Source organism: Danio rerio, chromosome 18 (genome assembly GCF_052040795.2).
Source record: "Danio rerio strain M-AB ecotype USA chromosome 18, GRCz13ab, whole genome shotgun sequence".
In the NCBI taxonomy this organism is placed as follows: domain Eukaryota; kingdom Metazoa; phylum Chordata; class Actinopteri; order Cypriniformes; family Danionidae; genus Danio; species Danio rerio.
Genome location: NC_141038.1, coordinates 31,664,132 through 31,679,216, shown reverse-complemented (window position 1 = coordinate 31,679,216; position 15,085 = coordinate 31,664,132). Strand labels below are relative to the sequence as shown.

The window sequence follows — 15,085 nt, the reverse complement described above, 5'->3', positions numbered from 1 at the left end:
CAGATACACACTTGAGAGGACAAGGAGGGTTGTTCCTCCCGGTGTTGTGTCTGTGTGAGCTATTCTGCTCTCGCCGCTGCCTTTTAAATAGCCAGATTTTGACTGCGACCTTCGCTTACGGCCATACCACCCTGAGCACGCCCGATCTCGTCCGATCTCGGAAGCTAAGCAGGGTCGGGCCTGGTTAGTACTTGGATGGGAGACCGCCTGGGAATACCAGGTGCTGTAAGCTTTTGGTTCTCCTTCATTTGTCAGCTAATACACTTCTTCAGCTCCCAGCTTTGCTGCTATCTATAAACTTTCAATTCCATTGCTTCCTATTCGCTTTTCTCTGGGACTTCTGTCCTATTCAGAGCAGCAAGGGAAAGCCCAGCTGTGTCATTTTTTCTTTCCTCCTCCAGGGGGCGATGGAGAGGCTTCTCCCTCTCTCTCTCTCCCCCTCCCTCTCAATAGCAGCACGCACTGAAACTGTCAAGTGCTACAAGCTCCCCAAGCTATAGCCCACGCGGGTTTACAAAGTTTTGGGGGACCCGAAGCCCTTACATACCATTTATTTACAAAAAGTACCCCCACATATTGCAAGCCAACAGTACAGTAGTTTAACCTCACTCACTGGCATGCTCAATGCCATTTTTCACGGTCTACTGATGTGCCTTCACCAAGTGCACATAGATGGATAAAATATTGAGCCTTTTCAAGTCCTACATTTTATTTGTTTTCATTTTTAAATCAATAGCATACAGGGCGTCAGACGGAGGGCCTGTTAATATCATTATATGAATAACTAATTCTTTTGATGACATCATTTACACTGAAAAAAAAAAAAAAATTCCGTAAAAATGCGGTTTTCCGTATTTTGTGATTCATGTTTTTATTAATTCTCCCCCCACCCCGGTTTATTTATGCTTTTGAATTGCATTCTGGGACCTTGAACTTTCTCCCAACAACTTCTAACCTCGAAAAGTACGAAAAAGTGACTTTTATAGACATGGTTATTAGTTGAAAGTGATATATTGTCTGGGTTGTCGTTGTACACGCTACAAAAACAAGCACATGTTATTTTCCATACTTTTTTTTTCTCCCTATACGTTCTAATATTCCAAACTGCAACACCGTCTAGGTTACCTTAAACTGCAGAGTTGAATTTTAAACATCAAAAGTCGACAGAGCAGAGATCAGGGTCCCGTGATGCAATTCACAACCATAAATTAACGGGAAACACTTGTGAATCACAACATATTGTGAATTGACAGTTTGTTTGTTTTTTTCATACTTTGCACAGTTGCTCCGTTAAAAAGCCGAAAAACTCTGTTAAAAGGCCATCAAAAAATGTTGTGATGCCTTTTACCCAGTATCAAAATAGAACTTTGCTCATTTCACACACAAAAATCGCCGGCGGCCCGAGACTATTTTGCAAATTCGTTAAATGGTGATGGACTTTCATTGCTTATGATTAAACTCTGGCCCCTGACCCTTTTTACGAGCGGTCAGGTGTGCAAAATTAGCAATCTGTAACATGACAAACATGACCTTTGTTGTAGAGAAAAACAGCACTCACGTTCATGTTTAGTCACATCTCCGGATTGTTTGTGTTCACGGAGTTTCTCTGTCCAGCGTTCATTGGAGCTTTAAGTCCAGATATTTGGATAAAAGTTGGTATGTTGTGCATGCCACAAACATAAAAATAATAAATGAATAAATAAATAAATAAATATTTAAATATTTAAATAAATAAATGATTGAATTAATGAATAAATAAATAAATAAATAAATAATGCAGTTGCGAGGGCAAAACGGGGGGGGGGGGGGGGGGGGGCGGCAACTCTGAACTAATAAGGTGTCTCTAATGAAGGGGCCGGTAAGCATCTGTACAGAAGTCGTGTGCTGCACAAGTCTGCTTTAAAGTTTTCCAAGCATCGGCCGCTTTTACTTCCGGTAAAATGTTGTCATCGTAAGTTTAAATACTGGCTGACAGATACACACTTGAGAGGACAAGGAGGGTTGTTCCTCCCGGTGTTGTGTCTGTGTGAGCTATTCTGCTCTCGCCGCTGCCTTTTAAATAGCCAGATTTTGACTGCGACCTTCGCTTACGGCCATACCACCCTGAGCACGCCCGATCTCGTCCGATCTCGGAAGCTAAGCAGGGTCGGGCCTGGTTAGTACTTGGATGGGAGACCGCCTGGGAATACCAGGTGCTGTAAGCTTTTGGTTCTCCTTCATTTGTCAGCTAATACACTTCTTCAGCTCCCAGCTTTGCTGCTATCTATAAACTTTCAATTCCATTGCTTCCTATTCGCTTTTCTCTGGGACTTCTGTCCTATTCAGAGCAGCAAGGGAAAGCCCAGCTGTGTCATTTTTTCTTTCCTCCTCCAGGGGGCGATGGAGAGGCTTCTCCCTCTCTCTCTCTCCCCCTCCCTCTCAATAGCAGCACGCACTGAAACTGTCAAGTGCTACAAGCTCCCCAAGCTATAGCCCACGCGGGTTTACAAAGTTTTGGGGGACCCGAAGCCCTTACATACCATTTATTTACAAAAAGTACCCCCACATATTGCAAGCCAACAGTACAGTAGTTTAACCTCACTCACTGGCATGCTCAATGCCATTTTTCACGGTCTACTGATGTGCCTTCACCAAGTGCACATAGATGGATAAAATATTGAGCCTTTTCAAGTCCTACATTTTATTTGTTTTCATTTTTAAATCAATAGCATACAGGGCGTCAGACGGAGGGCCTGTTAATATCATTATATGAATAACTAATTCTTTTGATGACATCATTTACACTGAAAAAAAAAAAAATTCCGTAAAAATGCGGTTTTCCGTATTTTGTGATTCATGTTTTTATTAATTCTCCCCCCACCCCGGTTTATTTATGCTTTTGAATTGCATTCTGGGACCTTGAACTTTCTCCCAACAACTTCTAACCTCGAAAAGTACGAAAAAGTGACTTTTATAGACATGGTTATTAGTTGAAAGTGATATATTGTCTGGGTTGTCGTTGTACACGCTACAAAAACAAGCACATGTTATTTTCCATACTTTTTTTTTCTCCCTATACGTTCTAATATTCCAAACTGCAACACCGTCTAGGTTACCTTAAACTGCAGAGTTGAATTTTAAACATCAAAAGTCGACAGAGCAGAGATCAGGGTCCCGTGATGCAATTCACAACCATAAATTAACGGGAAACACTTGTGAATCACAACATATTGTGAATTGACAGTTTGTTTGTTTTTTTCATACTTTGCACAGTTGCTCCGTTAAAAAGCCGAAAAACTCTGTTAAAAGGCCATCAAAAAATGTTGTGATGCCTTTTACCCAGTATCAAAATAGAACTTTGCTCATTTCACACACAAAAATCGCCGGCGGCCCGAGACTATTTTGCAAATTCGTTAAATGGTGATGGACTTTCATTGCTTATGATTAAACTCTGGCCCCTGACCCTTTTTACGAGCGGTCAGGTGTGCAAAATTAGCAATCTGTAACATGACAAACATGACCTTTGTTGTAGAGAAAAACAGCACTCACGTTCATGTTTAGTCACATCTCCGGATTGTTTGTGTTCACGGAGTTTCTCTGTCCAGCGTTCATTGGAGCTTTAAGTCCAGATATTTGGATAAAAGTTGGTATGTTGTGCATGCCACAAACATAAAAATAATAAATGAATAAATAAATAAATAAATAAATAAATATTTAAATATTTAAATAAATAAATGATTGAATTAATGAATAAATAAATAAATAAATAATGCAGTTGCGAGGGCAAAACGGGGGGGGGGGGGGGGGGGGCGGCAACTCTGAACTAATAAGGTGTCTCTAATGAAGGGGCCGGTAAGCATCTGTACAGAAGTCGTGTGCTGCACAAGTCTGCTTTAAAGTTTTCCAAGCATCGGCCGCTTTTACTTCCGGTAAAATGTTGTCATCGTAAGTTTAAATACTGGCTGACAGATACACACTTGAGAGGACAAGGAGGGTTGTTCCTCCCGGTGTTGTGTCTGTGTGAGCTATTCTGCTCTCGCCGCTGCCTTTTAAATAGCCAAATTTTGACTGCGACCTTCGCTTACGGCCATACCACCCTGAGCACGCCCGATCTCGTCCGATCTCGGAAGCTAAGCAGGGTCGGGCCTGGTTAGTACTTGGATGGGAGACCGCCTGGGAATACCAGGTGCTGTAAGCTTTTGGTTCTCCTTCATTTGTCAGCTAATACACTTCTTCAGCTCCCAGCTTTGCTGCTATCTATAAACTTTCAATTCCATTGCTTCCTATTCGCTTTTCTCTGGGACTTCTGTCCTATTCAGAGCAGCAAGGGAAAGCCCAGCTGTGTCATTTTTTCTTTCCTCCTCCAGGGGGCGATGGAGAGGCTTCTCCCTCTCTCTCTCTCCCCCTCCCTCTCAATAGCAGCACGCACTGGAACTGTCAAGTGCTACAAGCTCCCCAAGCTATAGCCCACGCGGGTTTACAAAGTTTTGGGGGACCCGAAGCCCTTACATACCATTTATTTACAAAAAGTACCCCCACATATTGCAAGCCAACAGTACAGTAGTTTAACCTCACTCACTGGCATGCTCAATGCCATTTTTCACGGTCTACTGATGTGCCTTCACCAAGTGCACATAGATGGATAAAATATTGAGCCTTTTCAAGTCCTACATTTTATTTGTTTTCATTTTTAAATCAATAGCATACAGGGCGTCAGACGGAGGGCCTGTTAATATCATTATATGAATAACTAATTCTTTTGATGACATCATTTACACTGAAAAAAAAAAAATTCCGTAAAAATGCGGTTTTCCGTATTTTGTGATTCATGTTTTTATTAATTCTCCCCCCACCCCGGTTTATTTATGCTTTTGAATTGCATTCTGGGACCTTGAACTTTCTCCCAACAACTTCTAACCTCGAAAAGTACGAAAAAGTGACTTTTATAGACATGGTTATTAGTTGAAAGTGATATATTGTCTGGGTTGTCGTTGTACACGCTACAAAAACAAGCACATGTTATTTTCCATACTTTTTTTTTCTCCCTATACGTTCTAATATTCCAAACTGCAACACCGTCTAGGTTACCTTAAACTGCAGAGTTGAATTTTAAACATCAAAAGTCGACAGAGCAGAGATCAGGGTCCCGTGATGCAATTCACAACCATAAATTAACGGGAAACACTTGTGAATCACAACATATTGTGAATTGACAGTTTGTTTGTTTTTTTCATACTTTGCACAGTTGCTCCGTTAAAAAGCCGAAAAACTCTGTTAAAAGGCCATCAAAAAATGTTGTGATGCCTTTTACCCAGTATCAAAATAGAACTTTGCTCATTTCACACACAAAAATCGCCGGCGGCCCGAGACTATTTTGCAAATTCGTTAAATGGTGATGGACTTTCATTGCTTATGATTAAACTCTGGCCCCTGACCCTTTTTACGAGCGGTCAGGTGTGCAAAATTAGCAATCTGTAACATGACAAACATGACCTTTGTTGTAGAGAAAAACAGCACTCACGTTCATGTTTAGTCACATCTCCGGATTGTTTGTGTTCACGGAGTTTCTCTGTCCAGCGTTCATTGGAGCTTTAAGTCCAGATATTTGGATAAAAGTTGGTATGTTGTGCATGCCACAAACATAAAAATAATAAATGAATAAATAAATAAATAAATAAATAAATAAATATTTAAATAAATAAATGATTGAATTAATGAATAAATAAATAAATAAATAAATAATGCAGTTGCGAGGGCAAAACGGGGGGGGGGGGGGGGGGGCGGCAACTCTGAACTAATAAGGTGTCTCTAATGAAGGGGCCGGTAAGCATCTGTACAGAAGTCGTGTGCTGCACAAGTCTGCTTTAAAGTTTTCCAAGCATCGGCCGCTTTTACTTCCGGTAAAATGTTGTCATCGTAAGTTTAAATACTGGCTGACAGATACACACTTGAGAGGACAAGGAGGGTTGTTCCTCCCGGTGTTGTGTCTGTGTGAGCTATTCTGCTCTCGCCGCTGCCTTTTAAATAGCCAGATTTTGACTGCGACCTTCGCTTACGGCCATACCACCCTGAGCACGCCCGATCTCGTCCGATCTCGGAAGCTAAGCAGGGTCGGGCCTGGTTAGTACTTGGATGGGAGACCGCCTGGGAATACCAGGTGCTGTAAGCTTTTGGTTCTCCTTCATTTGTCAGCTAATACACTTCTTCAGCTCCCAGCTTTGCTGCTATCTATAAACTTTCAATTCCATTGCTTCCTATTCGCTTTTCTCTGGGACTTCTGTCCTATTCAGAGCAGCAAGGGAAAGCCCAGCTGTGTCATTTTTTCTTTCCTCCTCCAGGGGGCGATGGAGAGGCTTCTCCCTCTCTCTCTCTCCCCCTCCCTCTCAATAGCAGCACGCACTGGAACTGTCAAGTGCTACAAGCTCCCCAAGCTATAGCCCACGCGGGTTTACAAAGTTTTGGGGGACCCGAAGCCCTTACATACCATTTATTTACAAAAAGTACCCCCACATATTGCAAGCCAACAGTACAGTAGTTTAACCTCACTCACTGGCATGCTCAATGCCATTTTTCACGGTCTACTGATGTGCCTTCACCAAGTGCACATAGATGGATAAAATATTGAGCCTTTTCAAGTCCTACATTTTATTTGTTTTCATTTTTAAATCAATAGCATACAGGGCGTCAGACGGAGGGCCTGTTAATATCATTATATGAATAACTAATTCTTTTGATGACATCATTTACACTGAAAAAAAAAAAAAATTCCGTAAAAATGCGGTTTTCCGTATTTTGTGATTCATGTTTTTATTAATTCTCCCCCCACCCCGGTTTATTTATGCTTTTGAATTGCATTCTGGGACCTTGAACTTTCTCCCAACAACTTCTAACCTCGAAAAGTACGAAAAAGTGACTTTTATAGACATGGTTATTAGTTGAAAGTGATATATTGTCTGGGTTGTCGTTGTACACGCTACAAAAACAAGCACATGTTATTTTCCATACTTTTTTTTTCTCCCTATACGTTCTAATATTCCAAACTGCAACACCGTCTAGGTTACCTTAAACTGCAGAGTTGAATTTTAAACATCAAAAGTCGACAGAGCAGAGATCAGGGTCCCGTGATGCAATTCACAACCATAAATTAACGGGAAACACTTGTGAATCACAACATATTGTGAATTGACAGTTTGTTTGTTTTTTTCATACTTTGCACAGTTGCTCCGTTAAAAAGCCGAAAAACTCTGTTAAAAGGCCATCAAAAAATGTTGTGATGCCTTTTACCCAGTATCAAAATAGAACTTTGCTCATTTCACACACAAAAATCGCCGGCGGCCCGAGACTATTTTGCAAATTCGTTAAATGGTGATGGACTTTCATTGCTTATGATTAAACTCTGGCCCCTGACCCTTTTTACGAGCGGTCAGGTGTGCAAAATTAGCAATCTGTAACATGACAAACATGACCTTTGTTGTAGAGAAAAACAGCACTCACGTTCATGTTTAGTCACATCTCCGGATTGTTTGTGTTCACGGAGTTTCTCTGTCCAGCGTTCATTGGAGCTTTAAGTCCAGATATTTGGATAAAAGTTGGTATGTTGTGCATGCCACAAACATAAAAATAATAAATGAATAAATAAATAAATAAATAAATAAATATTTAAATAAATAAATGATTGAATTAATGAATAAATAAATAAATAAATAAATAATGCAGTTGCGAGGGCAAAACGGGGGGGGGGGGGGGGGGGGCGGCAACTCTGAACTAATAAGGTGTCTCTAATGAAGGGGCCGGTAAGCATCTGTACAGAAGTCGTGTGCTGCACAAGTCTGCTTTAAAGTTTTCCAAGCATCGGCCGCTTTTACTTCCGGTAAAATGTTGTCATCGTAAGTTTAAATACTGGCTGACAGATACACACTTGAGAGGACAAGGAGGGTTGTTCCTCCCGGTGTTGTGTCTGTGTGAGCTATTCTGCTCTCGCCGCTGCCTTTTAAATAGCCAGATTTTGACTGCGACCTTCGCTTACGGCCATACCACCCTGAGCACGCCCGATCTCGTCCGATCTCGGAAGCTAAGCAGGGTCGGGCCTGGTTAGTACTTGGATGGGAGACCGCCTGGGAATACCAGGTGCTGTAAGCTTTTGGTTCTCCTTCATTTGTCAGCTAATACACTTCTTCAGCTCCCAGCTTTGCTGCTATCTATAAACTTTCAATTCCATTGCTTCCTATTCGCTTTTCTCTGGGACTTCTGTCCTATTCAGAGCAGCAAGGGAAAGCCCAGCTGTGTCATTTTTTCTTTCCTCCTCCAGGGGGCGATGGAGAGGCTTCTCCCTCTCTCTCTCTCCCCCTCCCTCTCAATAGCAGCACGCACTGGAACTGTCAAGTGCTACAAGCTCCCCAAGCTATAGCCCACGCGGGTTTACAAAGTTTTGGGGGACCCGAAGCCCTTACATACCATTTATTTACAAAAAGTACCCCCACATATTGCAAGCCAACAGTACAGTAGTTTAACCTCACTCACTGGCATGCTCAATGCCATTTTTCACGGTCTACTGATGTGCCTTCACCAAGTGCACATAGATGGATAAAATATTGAGCCTTTTCAAGTCCTACATTTTATTTGTTTTCATTTTTAAATCAATAGCATACAGGGCGTCAGACGGAGGGCCTGTTAATATCATTATATGAATAACTAATTCTTTTGATGACATCATTTACACTGAAAAAAAAAAAAATTCCGTAAAAATGCGGTTTTCCGTATTTTGTGATTCATGTTTTTATTAATTCTCCCCCCACCCCGGTTTATTTATGCTTTTGAATTGCATTCTGGGACCTTGAACTTTCTCCCAACAACTTCTAACCTCGAAAAGTACGAAAAAGTGACTTTTATAGACATGGTTATTAGTTGAAAGTGATATATTGTCTGGGTTGTCGTTGTACACGCTACAAAAACAAGCACATGTTATTTTCCATACTTTTTTTTTCTCCCTATACGTTCTAATATTCCAAACTGCAACACCGTCTAGGTTACCTTAAACTGCAGAGTTGAATTTTAAACATCAAAAGTCGACAGAGCAGAGATCAGGGTCCCGTGATGCAATTCACAACCATAAATTAACGGGAAACACTTGTGAATCACAACATATTGTGAATTGACAGTTTGTTTGTTTTTTTCATACTTTGCACAGTTGCTCCGTTAAAAAGCCGAAAAACTCTGTTAAAAGGCCATCAAAAAATGTTGTGATGCCTTTTACCCAGTATCAAAATAGAACTTTGCTCATTTCACACACAAAAATCGCCGGCGGCCCGAGACTATTTTGCAAATTCGTTAAATGGTGATGGACTTTCATTGCTTATGATTAAACTCTGGCCCCTGACCCTTTTTACGAGCGGTCAGGTGTGCAAAATTAGCAATCTGTAACATGACAAACATGACCTTTGTTGTAGAGAAAAACAGCACTCACGTTCATGTTTAGTCACATCTCCGGATTGTTTGTGTTCACGGAGTTTCTCTGTCCAGCGTTCATTGGAGCTTTAAGTCCAGATATTTGGATAAAAGTTGGTATGTTGTGCATGCCACAAACATAAAAATAATAAATGAATAAATAAATAAATAAATAAATAAATATTTAAATATTTAAATAAATAAATGATTGAATTAATGAATAAATAAATAAATAAATAATGCAGTTGCGAGGGCAAAACGGGGGGGGGGGGGGGGGGGGGCGGCAACTCTGAACTAATAAGGTGTCTCTAATGAAGGGGCCGGTAAGCATCTGTACAGAAGTCGTGTGCTGCACAAGTCTGCTTTAAAGTTTTCCAAGCATCGGCCGCTTTTACTTCCGGTAAAATGTTGTCATCGTAAGTTTAAATACTGGCTGACAGATACACACTTGAGAGGACAAGGAGGGTTGTTCCTCCCGGTGTTGTGTCTGTGTGAGCTATTCTGCTCTCGCCGCTGCCTTTTAAATAGCCAAATTTTGACTGCGACCTTCGCTTACGGCCATACCACCCTGAGCACGCCCGATCTCGTCCGATCTCGGAAGCTAAGCAGGGTCGGGCCTGGTTAGTACTTGGATGGGAGACCGCCTGGGAATACCAGGTGCTGTAAGCTTTTGGTTCTCCTTCATTTGTCAGCTAATACACTTCTTCAGCTCCCAGCTTTGCTGCTATCTATAAACTTTCAATTCCATTGCTTCCTATTCGCTTTTCTCTGGGACTTCTGTCCTATTCAGAGCAGCAAGGGAAAGCCCAGCTGTGTCATTTTTTCTTTCCTCCTCCAGGGGGCGATGGAGAGGCTTCTCCCTCTCTCTCTCTCCCCCTCCCTCTCAATAGCAGCACGCACTGGAACTGTCAAGTGCTACAAGCTCCCCAAGCTATAGCCCACGCGGGTTTACAAAGTTTTGGGGGACCCGAAGCCCTTACATACCATTTATTTACAAAAAGTACCCCCACATATTGCAAGCCAACAGTACAGTAGTTTAACCTCACTCACTGGCATGCTCAATGCCATTTTTCACGGTCTACTGATGTGCCTTCACCAAGTGCACATAGATGGATAAAATATTGAGCCTTTTCAAGTCCTACATTTTATTTGTTTTCATTTTTAAATCAATAGCATACAGGGCGTCAGACGGAGGGCCTGTTAATATCATTATATGAATAACTAATTCTTTTGATGACATCATTTACACTGAAAAAAAAAAAATTCCGTAAAAATGCGGTTTTCCGTATTTTGTGATTCATGTTTTTATTAATTCTCCCCCCACCCCGGTTTATTTATGCTTTTGAATTGCATTCTGGGACCTTGAACTTTCTCCCAACAACTTCTAACCTCGAAAAGTACGAAAAAGTGACTTTTATAGACATGGTTATTAGTTGAAAGTGATATATTGTCTGGGTTGTCGTTGTACACGCTACAAAAACAAGCACATGTTATTTTCCATACTTTTTTTTTCTCCCTATACGTTCTAATATTCCAAACTGCAACACCGTCTAGGTTACCTTAAACTGCAGAGTTGAATTTTAAACATCAAAAGTCGACAGAGCAGAGATCAGGGTCCCGTGATGCAATTCACAACCATAAATTAACGGGAAACACTTGTGAATCACAACATATTGTGAATTGACAGTTTGTTTGTTTTTTTCATACTTTGCACAGTTGCTCCGTTAAAAAGCCGAAAAACTCTGTTAAAAGGCCATCAAAAAATGTTGTGATGCCTTTTACCCAGTATCAAAATAGAACTTTGCTCATTTCACACACAAAAATCGCCGGCGGCCCGAGACTATTTTGCAAATTCGTTAAATGGTGATGGACTTTCATTGCTTATGATTAAACTCTGGCCCCTGACCCTTTTTACGAGCGGTCAGGTGTGCAAAATTAGCAATCTGTAACATGACAAACATGACCTTTGTTGTAGAGAAAAACAGCACTCACGTTCATGTTTAGTCACATCTCCGGATTGTTTGTGTTCACGGAGTTTCTCTGTCCAGCGTTCATTGGAGCTTTAAGTCCAGATATTTGGATAAAAGTTGGTATGTTGTGCATGCCACAAACATAAAAATAATAAATGAATAAATAAATAAATAAATAAATAAATATTTAAATAAATAAATGATTGAATTAATGAATAAATAAATAAATAAATAAATAATGCAGTTGCGAGGGCAAAACGGGGGGGGGGGGGGGGGGGCGGCAACTCTGAACTAATAAGGTGTCTCTAATGAAGGGGCCGGTAAGCATCTGTACAGAAGTCGTGTGCTGCACAAGTCTGCTTTAAAGTTTTCCAAGCATCGGCCGCTTTTACTTCCGGTAAAATGTTGTCATCGTAAGTTTAAATACTGGCTGACAGATACACACTTGAGAGGACAAGGAGGGTTGTTCCTCCCGGTGTTGTGTCTGTGTGAGCTATTCTGCTCTCGCCGCTGCCTTTTAAATAGCCAGATTTTGACTGCGACCTTCGCTTACGGCCATACCACCCTGAGCACGCCCGATCTCGTCCGATCTCGGAAGCTAAGCAGGGTCGGGCCTGGTTAGTACTTGGATGGGAGACCGCCTGGGAATACCAGGTGCTGTAAGCTTTTGGTTCTCCTTCATTTGTCAGCTAATACACTTCTTCAGCTCCCAGCTTTGCTGCTATCTATAAACTTTCAATTCCATTGCTTCCTATTCGCTTTTCTCTGGGACTTCTGTCCTATTCAGAGCAGCAAGGGAAAGCCCAGCTGTGTCATTTTTTCTTTCCTCCTCCAGGGGGCGATGGAGAGGCTTCTCCCTCTCTCTCTCTCCCCCTCCCTCTCAATAGCAGCACGCACTGGAACTGTCAAGTGCTACAAGCTCCCCAAGCTATAGCCCACGCGGGTTTACAAAGTTTTGGGGGACCCGAAGCCCTTACATACCATTTATTTACAAAAAGTACCCCCACATATTGCAAGCCAACAGTACAGTAGTTTAACCTCACTCACTGGCATGCTCAATGCCATTTTTCACGGTCTACTGATGTGCCTTCACCAAGTGCACATAGATGGATAAAATATTGAGCCTTTTCAAGTCCTACATTTTATTTGTTTTCATTTTTAAATCAATAGCATACAGGGCGTCAGACGGAGGGCCTGTTAATATCATTATATGAATAACTAATTCTTTTGATGACATCATTTACACTGAAAAAAAAAAAAATTCCGTAAAAATGCGGTTTTCCGTATTTTGTGATTCATGTTTTTATTAATTCTCCCCCCACCCCGGTTTATTTATGCTTTTGAATTGCATTCTGGGACCTTGAACTTTCTCCCAACAACTTCTAACCTCGAAAAGTACGAAAAAGTGACTTTTATAGACATGGTTATTAGTTGAAAGTGATATATTGTCTGGGTTGTCGTTGTACACGCTACAAAAACAAGCACATGTTATTTTCCATACTTTTTTTTTCTCCCTATACGTTCTAATATTCCAAACTGCAACACCGTCTAGGTTACCTTAAACTGCAGAGTTGAATTTTAAACATCAAAAGTCGACAGAGCAGAGATCAGGGTCCCGTGATGCAATTCACAACCATAAATTAACGGGAAACACTTGTGAATCACAACATATTGTGAATTGACAGTTTGTTTGTTTTTTTCATACTTTGCACAGTTGCTCCGTTAAAAAGCCGAAAAACTCTGTTAAAAGGCCATCAAAAAATGTTGTGATGCCTTTTACCCAGTATCAAAATAGAACTTTGCTCATTTCACACACAAAAATCGCCGGCGGCCCGAGACTATTTTGCAAATTCGTTAAATGGTGATGGACTTTCATTGCTTATGATTAAACTCTGGCCCCTGACCCTTTTTACGAGCGGTCAGGTGTGCAAAATTAGCAATCTGTAACATGACAAACATGACCTTTGTTGTAGAGAAAAACAGCACTCACGTTCATGTTTAGTCACATCTCCGGATTGTTTGTGTTCACGGAGTTTCTCTGTCCAGCGTTCATTGGAGCTTTAAGTCCAGATATTTGGATAAAAGTTGGTATGTTGTGCATGCCACAAACATAAAAATAATAAATGAATAAATAAATAAATAAATAAATAACTATTTAAATATTTAAATAAATAAATGATTGAATTAATGAATAAATAAATAAATAAATAAATAATGCAGTTGCGAGGGCAAAACGGGGGGGGGGGGGGGGGGGGGGGGCGGCAACTCTGAACTAATAAGGTGTCTCTAATGAAGGGGCCGGTAAGCATCTGTACAGAAGTCGTGTGCTGCACAAGTCTGCTTTAAAGTTTTCCAAGCATCGGCCGCTTTTACTTCCGGTAAAATGTTGTCATCGTAAGTTTAAATACTGGCTGACAGATACACACTTGAGAGGACAAGGAGGGTTGTTCCTCCCGGTGTTGTGTCTGTGTGAGCTATTCTGCTCTCGCCGCTGCCTTTTAAATAGCCAGATTTTGACTGCGACCTTCGCTTACGGCCATACCACCCTGAGCACGCCCGATCTCGTCCGATCTCGGAAGCTAAGCAGGGTCGGGCCTGGTTAGTACTTGGATGGGAGACCGCCTGGGAATACCAGGTGCTGTAAGCTTTTGGTTCTCCTTCATTTGTCAGCTAATACACTTCTTCAGCTCCCAGCTTTGCTGCTATCTATAAACTTTCAATTCCATTGCTTCCTATTCGCTTTTCTCTGGGACTTCTGTCCTATTCAGAGCAGCAAGGGAAAGCCCAGCTGTGTCATTTTTTCTTTCCTCCTCCAGGGGGCGATGGAGAGGCTTCTCCCTCTCTCTCTCTCCCCCTCCCTCTCAATAGCAGCACGCACTGAAACTGTCAAGTGCTACAAGCTCCCCAAGCTATAGCCCACGCGGGTTTACAAAGTTTTGGGGGACCCGAAGCCCTTACATACCATTTATTTACAAAAAGTACCCCCACATATTGCAAGCCAACAGTACAGTAGTTTAACCTCACTCACTGGCATGCTCAATGCCATTTTTCACGGTCTACTGATGTGCCTTCACCAAGTGCACATAGATGGATAAAATATTGAGCCTTTTCAAGTCCTACATTTTATTTGTTTTCATTTTTAAATCAATAGCATACAGGGCGTCAGACGGAGGGCCTGTTAATATCATTATATGAATAACTAATTCTTTTGATGACATCATTTACACTGAAAAAAAAAAAAAAATTCCGTAAAAATGCGGTTTTCCGTATTTTGTGATTCATGTTTTTATTAATTCTCCCCCCACCCCGGTTTATTTATGCTTTTGAATTGCATTCTGGGACCTTGAACTTTCTCCCAACAACTTCTAACCTCGAAAAGTACGAAAAAGTGACTTTTATAGACATGGTTATTAGTTGAAAGTGATATATTGTCTGGGTTGTCGTTGTACACGCTACAAAAACAAGCACATGTTATTTTCCATACTTTTTTTTTCTCCCTATACGTTCTAATATTCCAAACTGCAACACCGTCTAGGTTACCTTAAACTGCAGAGTTGAATTTTAAACATCAAAAGTCGACAGAGCAGAGATCAGGGTCCCGTGATGCAATTCACAACCATAAATTAACGGGAAACACTTGTGAATCACAACATATTGTGAATTGACAGTTTGTTTGTTTTTTTCATACTTTG

General features: G+C 41.2%; 8 non-coding genes across 8 annotated transcripts; all 8 read left to right on the top strand.

The window, feature by feature from the left end:
* Positions 1-113: 113 nt before the first annotated feature.
* LOC141378883 (5S ribosomal RNA) lies at positions 114-232 on the top strand. The gene has a single exon (XR_015515569.1). It is a non-coding gene; the product is annotated as a 5S ribosomal RNA (ribosomal RNA).
* A 1,853-nt stretch (positions 233-2,085) lies between these two features.
* LOC141378882 (5S ribosomal RNA) lies at positions 2,086-2,204 on the top strand. The gene has a single exon (XR_015515566.1). It is a non-coding gene; the product is annotated as a 5S ribosomal RNA (ribosomal RNA).
* Positions 2,205-4,058: 1,854 nt separating this feature from the next.
* LOC141378881 (5S ribosomal RNA) lies at positions 4,059-4,177 on the top strand. Its single transcript, XR_015515554.1, has one exon. It is a non-coding gene; the product is annotated as a 5S ribosomal RNA (ribosomal RNA).
* A 1,852-nt stretch (positions 4,178-6,029) lies between these two features.
* LOC141378879 (5S ribosomal RNA) lies at positions 6,030-6,148 on the top strand. The gene has a single exon (XR_015515550.1). It is a non-coding gene; the product is annotated as a 5S ribosomal RNA (ribosomal RNA).
* A 1,851-nt stretch (positions 6,149-7,999) lies between these two features.
* Positions 8,000-8,118, top strand: LOC141378878 (5S ribosomal RNA). The gene has a single exon (XR_015515549.1). It is a non-coding gene; the product is annotated as a 5S ribosomal RNA (ribosomal RNA).
* Positions 8,119-9,973: 1,855 nt separating this feature from the next.
* On the top strand, positions 9,974-10,092 carry LOC141378877 (5S ribosomal RNA). Its single transcript, XR_015515548.1, has one exon. It is a non-coding gene; the product is annotated as a 5S ribosomal RNA (ribosomal RNA).
* A 1,848-nt stretch (positions 10,093-11,940) lies between these two features.
* Positions 11,941-12,059, top strand: LOC141378876 (5S ribosomal RNA). The gene has a single exon (XR_015515547.1). It is a non-coding gene; the product is annotated as a 5S ribosomal RNA (ribosomal RNA).
* Positions 12,060-13,921: 1,862 nt separating this feature from the next.
* On the top strand, positions 13,922-14,040 carry LOC141378875 (5S ribosomal RNA). The gene has a single exon (XR_015515546.1). It is a non-coding gene; the product is annotated as a 5S ribosomal RNA (ribosomal RNA).
* The last annotated feature ends 1,045 nt before the right edge of the window (positions 14,041-15,085 follow it).